Genomic DNA, 13,635 nt, shown 5'->3' on the forward strand with positions numbered 1-13,635 from the left:
TTTTAAATAATATTTGTAAGTTTGATTTACCAAGTGATGAATAATATTGTTTGTGGTTAAAAAAATGAAAATATGTATAAATGATGTGGAAGTGAGAGAAAGTGAAAAAGTAATTTTGATACCTTGAATAACACTCTGCTGTAGGATATGCTAAAAAGTGGGTGTTAAAATAGGTGTTAAGCTGACGTGGCAGGGTGTTAAATGAAAAAATTTGATACTCTGTTGTGGATAGTCTAAATTAAAAAATATATATTATTTAATACTTATAAGGAAATAAATATATTGATATTAATTTAATTACGGAAATATAATTTTTAAAAATTAAATAAAAAAAATATAATTATATTGTAATATTATTTAATATACGTAATCTCAATATATAATGTTTTATAAGATATAAAGGTATTTTTATTATACTATAAAGTATTTTATTTTTCAAAATTATTTTGCAAAAAGACTCTAGAGACGTCCATAGATACTTCTTCAACAAGCTTACATCTCGTTTCGAATCCCTAAATCTCGCTCCGGTAAAACCCTAAATCTTGTTCAGTTATTGTTCTCTTTAAGCACTAAATTTATATAGTAGTTGTTGACATAACTCATTGTGTTTGTTTTGATTTTATTTATTTATCGGGATAAATGACATATTTAGGAGTGTAGTTGAAGAGTTTTATCAAGTATAGAACTCTCCTAATATTTTGTCATTTAGAGAACTCTTCTTACATTATTTGGTTATATTTAACATTCACACTAACTCTGTTAACATTTTTTAACGTCATTGACACATGTTATTTATTTATTATTTTTTTAATATCAAACAAATTAAACCTAAATTTATTTATTTATTATTATTAACCAAACAATAACTTATCCCGTTAGTCAACGAAATTCCAATTGGAGCTCCTCCATCTGAAACTCGTCATGGGGCTGACTCCAACTTGCATCTCAGATTTAACTTTCTATGTTTCGCTTTTTTTTCAATAAAATTTCCACGATTATTAGAAGATGGAAACTCGTCATGCCCTTTCAATGCACACGCTTGCAAAGTGAGCCACCGAGTGATTTCAATAGTTGCTGTAAACCGTAATCTGTTATTTTGTTTTTCATCTGAAGACTGTGCATTTAGTATTTTGTCAATATGACAAGGATATTCATTAGATTATCAAGATATTCAACTGCCCTATTATGTGGTGAAATATTATATCATATATGCATAACAAAAGAGCATTTATCCTCATCATTAACTCACTTTCAATATTTGAATCCATCTATTGTAAATGTAGGTTTTTGGGGTTGCTTATGTTAAAACAAGAAACATGGGAAACAAAAAGCAGCATCTTTCAAATGAGAGTATTCTAACCAAGTAAATTTATTAAACCAATGACTTTGGAACCGTCGATTTTAATTTCCAAATTTGGTCGGCGGATACTCATCCTTAATAGGTTGATATGACCCCATTTTGATATAAGCTCGTCTAATTTATCCTTTTGATTAAAAGGATATTTCCATATCGGAATACGTAATGTTGGATCAAGTTTAAGAGAACTTACATCAATATCAATTTTAGGATATTTGTTAAGTTCTTGAGTAGGGATATCAAATTCTTTATTTTAACTTGTTTATTAATATTAATTTATATTTTCTTATAAAATTTTGAAATAGTTTAAAATTAAGAAATATAAAACATTATTATTATTATTATTTTAATTTTTATATTTTACTCTTATAAATAATTTGTATTATTAATTATATTGAAATAAATAAAAAATAATGTATAATTATTATATAAATATAATTTTAAAATAAATAATATTATTATATTATTTACGGTTAAAGGTGAGGCCAGGTTTGATCACCTCCTGACCTCATATTCACATTTCAATAACATAGCCAACTGGGCTAAAACTCACATGTCAAACAAATATATAAAAATATTTCTTTTAGGATTTTAATTTAGGTGGGGCTGGAGCCCACCCTAGCCCATGGGTGGCTCCGCCCCTGGTCAACTCTGTACCAATTTATCTGTACCAAGTCGGTTTCAATGGTTGAACGTTACTCAGGTTACATCCCATTGTGATGCTAAGAATGACGATTCAAATTTCAAATTCAAAATTTTTTCTGAAGCTTTCACAAATATAAAATCGCTTCAGCTGAATTCTTAGTTCATATGGACAGAATATATCAACAAGCACTTACATTGGCGAAACCACGTTTTGCATTACCATATGGCTCATCGGATTGGTTCTATTTGCACAATTGATAGGTCAAATGTAGGTAAGTATTCATTTATAATGGGGAAGTTTTCATTGTTCGTTTGTAAAAAATGTCTAATATAAGCTAAATTATAGCTGTGAAAGTCATACCCGGCAAGCATGATCGTGTGACTTGAAGAATGGAGAGTGAAATGAAGAGATACAGAGGAATGAATGGATGAGGCATCGACAGTTACCACTAGAATTACAGGAACGAGTTCATCGATTCGTTCAATGTTGTTGATGGAGTCCAAGTCTCTGATACCTTTGACTATAAGAAACAAATTATCCATTACTCTTCCGTACGATAGTATCTGTGATAATTCTCTAACTTTTCTCCGACCAGCTCTTCATTTTCACCGTGACGGGAACTAACATTCTCAAATAAACAGAGTTTATCGATGTCGTCACGGCCCTCTTTGAATATCCCATCACCTCGTTCAACATCACCAATGTCGCCCTATGATTGATCGGGATTTATCGCTAACGTTGTCCACGTCTTCTTCATCAATTCGAAAATCTCGTTGTCATCAACCTCATCAATTACTGCGGTTTCTTCCTAGATACCGAAAATGGAACGGAGCAATGTCAAGTAAATATGAATGTTCAACAGGAAACCATCTTCCCAATGGAAGGATTCCAAGGCGGTTGAACTCATGAGAGAGATGACAGAGTTGTAGAGGGATTCCGAGTTTCGAGCAGCAGTATCGAGAGGACGGAGGTCGACAGATCGAACGAGATCACGTAGATGAACAGAGGCGGTTGAGTTGTTGTCTAGAGGGATAAAACGGTGGCGGAGAAGGACCACATGCGGTAATCACATGGTTCACCAAAGTCCGAGTTTCAGATGGAGAAGCTCCAATTGGAATTTCGTTGACTAACGGGATGAGTTATTGTTTGGTTAATAATGATTTGGTTTGTTTGATGATAAAAAAATATAATAAATAAATAACATGTGTCAATGTACATTAAAAAATGTTAACAGAGTTAGTGTGAATGTTAAATATAACCAAATAATGTAAGGAGGGTTCTCTAAATGACAAAAAATTAAGAGAGTTCTATAATTGACAAAACTCTTCAACTACACTCCTAAATATGTTATTTATCCCTTTATTTATCTCTTAATATATTAATATATGTCTATGGAAGAGACATCAATTCCACTTAATATAAATATCGGTGTAGTTGAAAGTAATGAGGTTCTTCCTAACTACACCCAACAAGACACACAAGAAAATGACAAAGAAAAACAGGATAAAGGGTTCCAAACAAAGAAAAAGAAAAAGAAAAAAACTTCAGAAGTTTGGAATGATTTTGACATATTGGAGGGATCAAATAAGGTATGTTAAGTTTCATTATTAGTTATCTAAATTAGAAACTAAATTTTAATCACTTATATGATTATTTCTTTTTACAGAAGGAAAAAACTTATCAAGAAATTATTCTTTTAACATCCAACTCTTAAGATAAATTATATTTTAGTTATTTCTAGTTTGTTTAATTTGTTTTTCTAGTGTAATTATTATATTATTATTTGAGCATACTATAACTTTATGTTAATGAATGTATTTAGTAATACAGGTGGTATGATCGAGAATTTTTGATTGAGATGACCATGCATATTGCTGAAATTTGAGATGAACACGCATGACGCATGCCGCTGAAATTTTATGTTTTATGAGCTATATTTTGATTTATGGTTGTCTTTTTTTTATTAAAATGTAACTAAGGATATGAAATATTATTTTTGTGAACTAGTGATTTATGAATGGTGATTTATATGTTTTTAATATAAGATATTTATAACCTAAAGAAGCACGAAAGAATGAATGCAATGAAGCAAACCAATATCAATATAGGGGATATATTTAAATTCGAGCTTCGAGCTTATCGGGCCTATCTAGCCGAACTCGAGCCTATGGTTATTTGATCGAGCCGAGTTCGAGCTTAATATTAAAAGCTCGATCGAGCTCGAGCCGAGCCAATAAAAATCAAGTCGAGTCTAACTCGAGCTAGGGCTAGTTCGAGCCCGGCTCGGCTCATTTACACCCTAGACTTAACTACTAGTCAATGTTTGTAGAACTCTTTAGATAAATTCAGTATTGATAAAAGTCAAGTGAAGGCCTTTCACATTCGCACGTAGTCAAGCCTATCAGAGAAATTTGAGACTACAACAATACAGTAAATGAAGTGTTACCAAAACTACTGTAGATGGGTTAAAATAGTGAAATATCGTAATTATTTTTGTTTGACTTATTTTTTTGTTATTTTTCTTTTCCTTAATTTCTTCTCTAAGGAAATTTTCAATCGTTTACTAGTGTATGTTTTCTTCTTCAATTCTAGTAAAAAGAACTCAATATCGACTATATATGCTGACCATAACAAAAATCGTCGTCATTTAGCATATCAACGCCAACTAGAACAAAATTGTCGGTATGTGAGTTATTATTACCAACCACATACATAGTGATCGTTATTGGTATCTTTATGATTTTAATGCCATGTGTATACATCTTTGGATGAAAGTATATCAAGCAAATCTGATGCCCACTCCGCCTCATATTGTGCCGGAATGGATACTAATATTAATTTGTTAAAATTATCCTGAATGAGTTTGTATTTATTTTTTAACCCAATTTTTTCCTACTTTTAATCAAAGAAGCTCCTAAAGAGTGATGGTAGATGACCCATTCTCAAACACACAAAGTTAATTTTCATTGACGTTTTTCTCTAATGGGAAGATGATAGATGATGACGATGATGATTCATATTCTTCATGCATTCCAAGAGAGTAAACTATCCAATAAGGTTATAAATCTCTCCCAAATAAACAAATTAACCTGTTACCAATTTCGATAACTATATCTTGTTGATGTTATTATATACAATTAGGTTAAGAAAATAAACGAAGATAAAAAAGGAGATTGTACAAATTTTTGATAATGAGGACAACGAAGTGGAGGAGCTGTATTGGCTACCACCACCGCCTAAGATCAAATGTGATTGAAGAAGATGCGACAATAAAGGAGTTTCGGTAAGAATTTTATTGGATGATTTGTAAAAATTGTTTTTATTCATTGGACTTTGTATATTACTACTAATCAGATAGCAGAACCAACCGTTGGAATCATTTGCTCAATCATCAAAAGATGTCATTAAAGCTGTAGAAGAAGATCTTGTTGAAAGAGGTCGTGATGCAGATCACGAACTAGGACAGGGAAGGACTTAAGTAGGTTCGAGTTTACAAGGTTTAGTCATCTTGATTTTTGTTTTGATCGTTACTTCATTTGATATATATATCACTCTTTAGTAGAACATGGAATGCTTCATGATATTAATCATAGTGACTTCTTTTTTGTTGTGATTATGTAACGGATATATATATATATATATATATTGTATTGATCCAATAGTATAGATAAATCCTTCAAGTTTTATAGTTGTAACAATTAAATTCTATTAGTATTAATTTCGAATTTTTAATATAGTTAATTAGAACTACTTTTATAAATAGTTTTTTTATTAAATTTATGGATTACGTTGGAAGAAATAATAGTTTCATTACTTTGAGTTGTGTTCTAAAATTCTCATCTTATTCTTCTTGGTCACACCTTATTCTTCTATTGACATTGCATCCCCTTCTTGATCATTCTTCATTATTTTTTCGATTGTTTCTATGACAAACTTTGGAAGTGGCGTAACTAAGTAAACGAATTGTAACAATGGTACTAGAGCTGTCAATTCTCTAATTGTGGTTTGAAAAATTCGACAAATTAATCTTTTCTCTCCATCAACTCCTTCCGCAAGCATCAATACGATTTTTTTTCTCCCTCTTATGCAAGATCCGTAAAGTAGTTCTTATAACACAAAGATTGGATATAAAATTGACAAGACAATATTCATGTATTATTTTACGCACGGAAGTAAAATAGAATTCCCAGAATTCGACAGCAAAAATGTAGATGAATGGATATGTGCAGCGGAAGAATATTTCAGGATTAACGACATACCAACCGTTATTCAACAAAGAATTGCAAGATTTTATTTCAGAGATAATGTCAGATTATGGTATACAAATTTTAAAGCTTGTTTAGATCATAATATGGTGATTACATGAGATTTTCTTAAAACTGAAGGCATAAAACAATTTGGGTTATGTTTGGAAGATGAACTAGTGCTCGATCGTCAAATTGTAATAGAAGAAAATTCAGATGTTGTACATGGTGAAGAACTTTTTTCAGAAATTACGGTACAAATTCTTGAAAATGAATCGAGTTGCTACAAATACAACATTATATCTGAACAAAGACTTCAAAATGACCTTTCGACTCCTTTATTGATTCTACCAAGAAAATACCACTATAGAAGCTTCAAATTGTAATAGAAGAAAATTCAGCAAATTGTTTAGACTGTGAAGATGTTGATGCTTTGACAAATGAACAAGTGCCCGATCGTCAAATTACAATAGAAGAAAATTCAGAAAATCATTCAAATGTTGTGCATGGTGAAGAATGTTTATCAAAAGTTCCGGTACATGGTGAAGAATATTTTTCAAAAGTTGCGGTACAAATTTTTAAAGTCGAATTGAGTTGCCACAAATACAATATTATATCTCAACAAGGACTTCTAGCACAACCTCTAGACTACCTTGTTTAATCATTAGCAGATTTTACCGAGAAAACACCACGAGATAAGCTTTCTAACGAAACTGAAGAAGCGACTCACCACTATCTTAAATTCTACAAAATAAAACACAAAGACCGAATCAAAATTTTGATAAAACTTTTTCGGATTAGCAAGTTAACTAACTAACCAATCCATAAAATTTAGTGTTTGATCAACAATATTTTATTTGATTTTAATCTTTAACTTCTTATAATAATTTCACCATCTTTTTTAGATTAAAAATATTTTCTTATATGACTTTGTTATCTTAATTTTTTTTTATAAAACGACATAATGTCATTAAATAAAAAGACCCGAAAAGGGTGAAGAATTTTAAGAGCTCATGATTTAGGCGGCAAAACAATTTTTTTTGTCAAAAATGAATGAATCAACAAGATGAAAACAAAAAAAACAACCAAAATGAGAACAAAATTGAAGGAAGCAATCAATGAAACTTAGAGTGCCTTGAAATCATACGTAAGAGTAAATTTCTCATATGCATTATTTTATCTTTGACAAATCAACCAATTTCTTTCACAAGTGAGAATTCGTCTTCACATTCACATCATTTCGAACCCTTGATAACTTTCATGCGTTCCTCTCCATCCAAATATGATAAATAATGTTTGTAATGAAGCACTTGAAGATATTTGAACTAAAGTCATTACCTTTTGTCTTTACAATTACCTTAAATTCCTTTATTTTCATATCAACTAATCAAAAAAATTTATCATATTTTGTAGAAGAAAAAATTATTATTTCAATATTTCTCAATTTCTTGAAAAGAGGTGATAACTTGTTAAATTTAACCTAAAATTTTGTTGCCAAATTTTTAATAATATTATTTAGTTTTTAAGATGCAAGTTCAAATCAATGAAATTAAATAATTTTTTTATAAACTATTACCTATAAGAGTATTAAAAAAAATTTGTTTATATATTATGACATGTGAGTATAATTAAGATTATCAAAAAAAGTATATAAATATTGTCATTATACCGTTCATTAACAATAATAATAATTGAACCATGTCTTGTCCAATAAAATAGTTTCCTAATCTTAAAATCTAATTTGAACACCTAACAATTTAATTTGAATTATAAATAATAAATAATAAATAATAAAATAAATGCTGGATAAAATAATTACCCATATAAATATATTAACATGTTTCATAGATAAACTAATAACTCTGGCTAACTATAAAAACCAAATAAACTAATAACTCTAAATAAAAACCATATGTTAACCTAACTACCACCGAGTTCATCTATTTTGGATCTCTTGGCCTCCATTGATGTGAAGCGGCTGTGAATTCCTGCCATCGCTACGATTCAATGAAAAAAAACAATAAAAAACAGTTAGCTATCAATTGACCATCAAATAATGCACGTATATAACTAACTATACATTATTCCCTGTTATAAGTCATTAACTGCCAAACTAGAATTTCCTGATAAACCAATCCCTAAGAAATTATGGTGATGATCATCTTCAACTAGAGTATTTCCCGATACTTCATTTTCATTTTGTGTGAAAACACTACTAACTGAGCGATTATGACTGCGTGATTTCTCCCTCATTTTGGAGTAGGCATAAGAACCCGAACCTGTAATGGGATGATAATATATTCACGAAGAAAATGCTCTGTTTTAGTTGTGAATACTTATGTGGTAGCACAACAACCCTAATTAGACATACCTTCAACAAGGTATGGAGGCGGGTAAAACTGAAGATAGCAGAATGTAGCCAATACATACCTGCAGATAAATAACCTTTTTACTATATAAGACAATTAACATTTTCTTTTTTGAAAATAATCTCTGGAAGGGGTGTGAGGCTAGTAGAGTAACTCACCACTGTCGTCATATGGACACTTCAACCGTAAGCTATTGAAAACTCGGTTAGTTGGGTAAAAGGACATTAGTCTTACGGTTATAATTTAATGAATAAAGAGTATATTGATGATGAGATATTCGGTTATTTTATATTAATCTCAAAAACCCATATTGAACAAGGACTAAATAACACCTCATCAAACAAGTCTCAAAGCTATTAAAATTGGGGCTTGAACTTGGACCTCTTTTAACATATGGGGTTTGAACTTTGAACTACAAGATGATGTTCAAACTTTTAACATGTGTGCCATTTGGGGCGCTTTTTCCTAACCGACATTCTTTTTTCACGAAATTATTTAGTGTTAGATATTTTATTAGTTTAGAAAAAGAAACATTAATCTCTTCTTCCTTGAAAAAAGCCCCAAATGGCTAATGTACTAGCATTATATGCCAAAAGAAAACTAAGTTCAAGTCTCAAATAGTAATTGATAAACATAACACACAATGAACTCACCTAGTATACCTCCTACTGCCACATCTTGCTAGTGGTGCCAGTAGTCGTCAACTCGAGAGACACCAACAAGTGATGCAACAAGTAGCAGGGTAAAAGAGATGCACAATTTTGCTACATGTCCTCTTCGGTCAAACACCTTGATCTTTCTATATAAATACAACAACATTAATCCTAGACCGGCAAAGAATACTGGCAAAGAATACTACAACAAGAAATTAATAAGATTTTGAGTAAAGTATTGGAGGACTATTTTCGTTGAATATCAATAAGATACTTACCCGAAGTATGGCCACTTGGAAAAATTTTATGCCCTTCCTTTATCACATGTTTGTTTCCATGGCAAATAACATTTCTAATCAAATCATAAGCCTAACAGTAAGACATGAGACACCACACTTAGAATATTTTTAAGATAAAACCGCAGATTCTATAAAAAAAATTAAATCGGGATTTGTTCCATGGTGTGTAAGATAGCACGATCCCCACAGACCTACCTCCACTTCAATTAAGGATTCTTAATAGGAAAACCGTATATTCCATATTCATTTCATTTAAAATTATTTATGTCCTATCATTTAGATATGAACTGTAAACTGAACTTGGTATTTATAAATGAAGCCATTATCTAGAGAAATTGAGTAAAATACATACATCCTTTCCATCTGAGAAGCACCGCTAGAAGAAGTCGGGTCTAGGCCGACCAACATCATCCTTTATCGCATTTGTTAGAATAGACGTGACGAGGACAGAAAAAAGTAGGACTGTTTTTTTTTTCTCAAAGCTTATAAACCTAACATTTCACACAAGGAACATAAAGTAAGGATTTCAGTTTTACCTAAAGTTGCATGATCATATACATCCTTCCTACGTAAATAAACTCTTAGAAAAATCAAGATAGGAAAAATAACTGCATATATCTAGCAATGGAAAGGAACACTATTCATAAGTTACACGACCTATAAATATTTCTCTAAATAAAAATAATAGAAAAAAACATACTGGAACAGCCCATGGAGGAACTGTATTATCTTTCAAAGAATACTTGAGGTCAGACATAATATCCTTCTCAACAAACCGATAGAACGGACTGATTGTATTCAAAACATAATATATCACACCAAGAAGCAATAAAATGAGTCAATCATGCAAGTGGATCCTCGTCACTGTAATCCCATGGGACCTTACATTATGTGAACCGAGCTCAGCTTCTCTGATTCTTTCGTGTCGATGACAACAAAATAAACTCGATCACAAAATGAGATGGCATTATATGACATTGCTTATTGAAACACAAAGAAAAATTGTACCTCCTAATCTATATATGTCAGTTGAAAGTAGAATCTGTCATTATCAGTCTTGATGCACTCTGTATATGAGACCCAATGGACAAGACTATTAGGATCTAGATCGGGAGTGGGGAACCGGGGTCTGGCCAGTTTACGCTTTCTGACAACACTCAACAGTTGGTGTTTAATCCGGTTAGAGATTAACACCGGGTTTCAATACTACACAGACTATCACAAACCCTTGAACCGAGTTCAAGTGCGGAAGTGGTTTGTTTCAGACTGAAGCAACACACACATAGGATGAATAGAGATAGGTTTTGGAGAATATCGGTTTGGAGATTAAGAGGTCGGTTTGAGGTTTAGTGAATCGGTTAGAATAATGTAATTCGGTTATAACAGTGTGAGTCGGTTAGAAAACAGAACCGGCAGAAAGTAAAGAACAAGACACAGTTTTTTATGGATGTTCGAAGATAAAACTCTTACGTCACCTCTTCTTCTCGAAACCACGAGAAGGATATTCACTAAGGAATACACAAACACAATACACGATCGAGACTTATTTATTGCTCGATAAACACTCTTACAATTCTCACAGAAATTGTAATCACACTTCAAATAAAGACTTAGACTTTGAATCTTGTAGAGAGATAAACACAACTTGTAACTTATTGGTTGTTGGAACTCTTAAATGTTGTATCTCTTAATTTTTCTGAATTATTGTCACACTAGAACTGCATTTACTCCTCTTCAGCTCCTTCTTTTATAGGTGAAATGTGTCAACGGTCACATTTCTTCAACGGATACCTTCAGGGTAATCCTTGAATCTGATTGGTTGAGCAGAGGTTCAGCATTGCGGTTTAAGCTTCCAAGGCATGGAGCAGACCGGCTTCATTTGTCTTTTACTTAATATGGCAACTGCCGGTTGGCCGGTTGCCTGTATCTGGAAGACTGCACCTTTGACTTGTACCAAAATGGTAACTGTTTCTTTAGGAAATCTTCTGCAGCCTTCAGAGTATCATTAGACTTGTATGGATATGGCAATGTCACAGTCTGTTCCTTTGATATCATCTTCCGCAGATACTCAAAGTGTTCGTTTGCACCAATTTGTAGATTGTACTTAGTTTGATATTCTTGACTTCTTTCTCTAAGTAGTCTCTTCATCGTTTTTCCGGTTAGATACTTCATTTCGGTTTAGGATGTCTACCGGTTATTCATAGTTTCAGGTTAACCGGATAACTTTCCGGTTTTGGATACGTCATTTGCTTCTTATTCTAACCGGTTAGATTCTTGACCGTTCAAAGATTTTGACCATTCCTCCACATGAAATTTGTTTTTGTTAAGTTCTTATTTTAACCGGTCTAATTTATCTAACAATTTCTCCCTTTTTGATTATTTTATTTAAAATATTCAAAATCATGTAAGAAGTAAGAAGTAGGCCGGTTGTTTTAAAAGTTTGTTTGGCCGGATTTGAGAAAAATATTGAGAAAAAAATTTAGAAAAAATTTTGGCAAAATTTGAGAAAAAATTTTGTCTTTTAAAGAAAAATTTATCTTATCAATTTATCCCTTTTTGATTATTTTATTTAAAATATTCAAAATCATCTAAGAAGTGAAATGTAGGCCGGTTTCCAAAAATACTATATATATATATATAAATAGGAAATATTGTAAAGTTGACATAAAGAACAGATAATTGAAAGTCTATTCCCTATTCTTGTTGTCTTTAGGCATATATCTCTTGAGGTATTCAGCCATCACTCCCTTTCCCGGATTGCAAGGATCGATGCCAAGTCCGGAGGAAGATGCTTGACCGCCCGAGGTACCGGTGGTTGGTGAAGCTTGTGAAGGGACCGATCTGAGTGGAAGCACATTAACGCACCGCGCTCTCTTTATTAGCGGTATAGCCTCATCCTCAACTTCTACAACTTCTGGTGAGACCGGGTTGATTGGAGGAGCATTGGTCGGTTCCGCAATGGCAGCCAATAGTTGTTGATTTCGTTTAGCCCCTATCTTCTTGGAGGCCTTTCTCTTTCTGGTGACCGGTCCGGTTGAGGGAGCAGCCGTATTGGATTGTTGATTTCTTTCCTCTATTTCATCTACTATCAACTGTTGTTGGATTAGCCGAGCCGCGTCCTCATTTGCTTGTACAGCTTGTTCCGGTGCAGCATTTTCAACCACTTGAACGTGTTGGGCCAGGCTTGCATCCGCCTGTTCCCTTTCCTTCATAATCCGCATATTTTCATTCTCATCCTCTCGGAGCTTTTGGGTCGCGATCTCATTCTCTTTCTCAAGCGCCTCGTCGGCCGCTAGCTTGGCCGCAACCATTTCCGCAAGCTGTTCGGAGATCGCTTGTAGCGAGGCTTCGGTCAGCGCATGCTTTTCTTCAAGTGCTATCATTCTTTGAAGTATCGAGCCAGCCTGGATACCGGATTGATAATGACCCTCTTCAAGAAATGCCAACCTTTGATTGTGATTCTCTTCAAGAGTCGTTATCCTCTGATCCGTTGAACCGAGCCGCTGGTCGGTTTGAGCAAGACTGTCCTCCAGAGTCATAGTTCTATTGGTCGTGGAGCTGATTAGCTAGTCGGTTAGACCGTAATTCTCTTCAACGGCTGTAAGCCGTTGGATCGCAGAGTTGAGCATTTCACCGGTAGACTCAATCAACCGGTTGGATTTCTTCGCCCTTTCTTTCATTTTAGTCTGCCATGGGATGATGGAATCTTGACAAAATTCCTCGATATATCCCTTGACGTGGTCCTCGGTCAATACAGGCGCCGGTGATTTATCAGTTTGTGGAGACCCAGGCCGATCGGTGAGTAGATTACCTATGATCTTGAAAAGTGTGAAGCTTCTTGATGACCGGCTTCCGATTCCAACCGCGTCATCTCATCGGTCAGCTCTTGTTCCTTAACCGTTAACATCTCCAGCACTATTGCATCGAGCTGGTTTTTGTCCTCTTCAGGGACATTCTGTTCCTGAAGGTGAAGGATGTGGCCGGTGATTTCTTTTAATCGGGCGTGCATTTTAACCATCATTCCTCTTCTAAGAGCGGTAACAACGCTCTTTGTTTTCGTCAGTTCG

The 13,635-nt window shown here is 33.2% G+C and overlaps 1 pseudogene; it reads right to left on the reverse strand.

The window, feature by feature from the left end:
* Window positions 1-8,338: 8,338 nt before the first annotated feature.
* LOC124931289 lies at window positions 8,339-11,740 on the reverse strand (annotated as a pseudogene).
* Window positions 11,741-13,635: the final 1,895 nt, after the last annotated feature.

The sequence above is a fragment of the Impatiens glandulifera genome, chromosome 1 (genome assembly GCF_907164915.1).
Source record: "Impatiens glandulifera chromosome 1, dImpGla2.1, whole genome shotgun sequence".
In the NCBI taxonomy this organism is placed as follows: domain Eukaryota; kingdom Viridiplantae; phylum Streptophyta; class Magnoliopsida; order Ericales; family Balsaminaceae; genus Impatiens; species Impatiens glandulifera.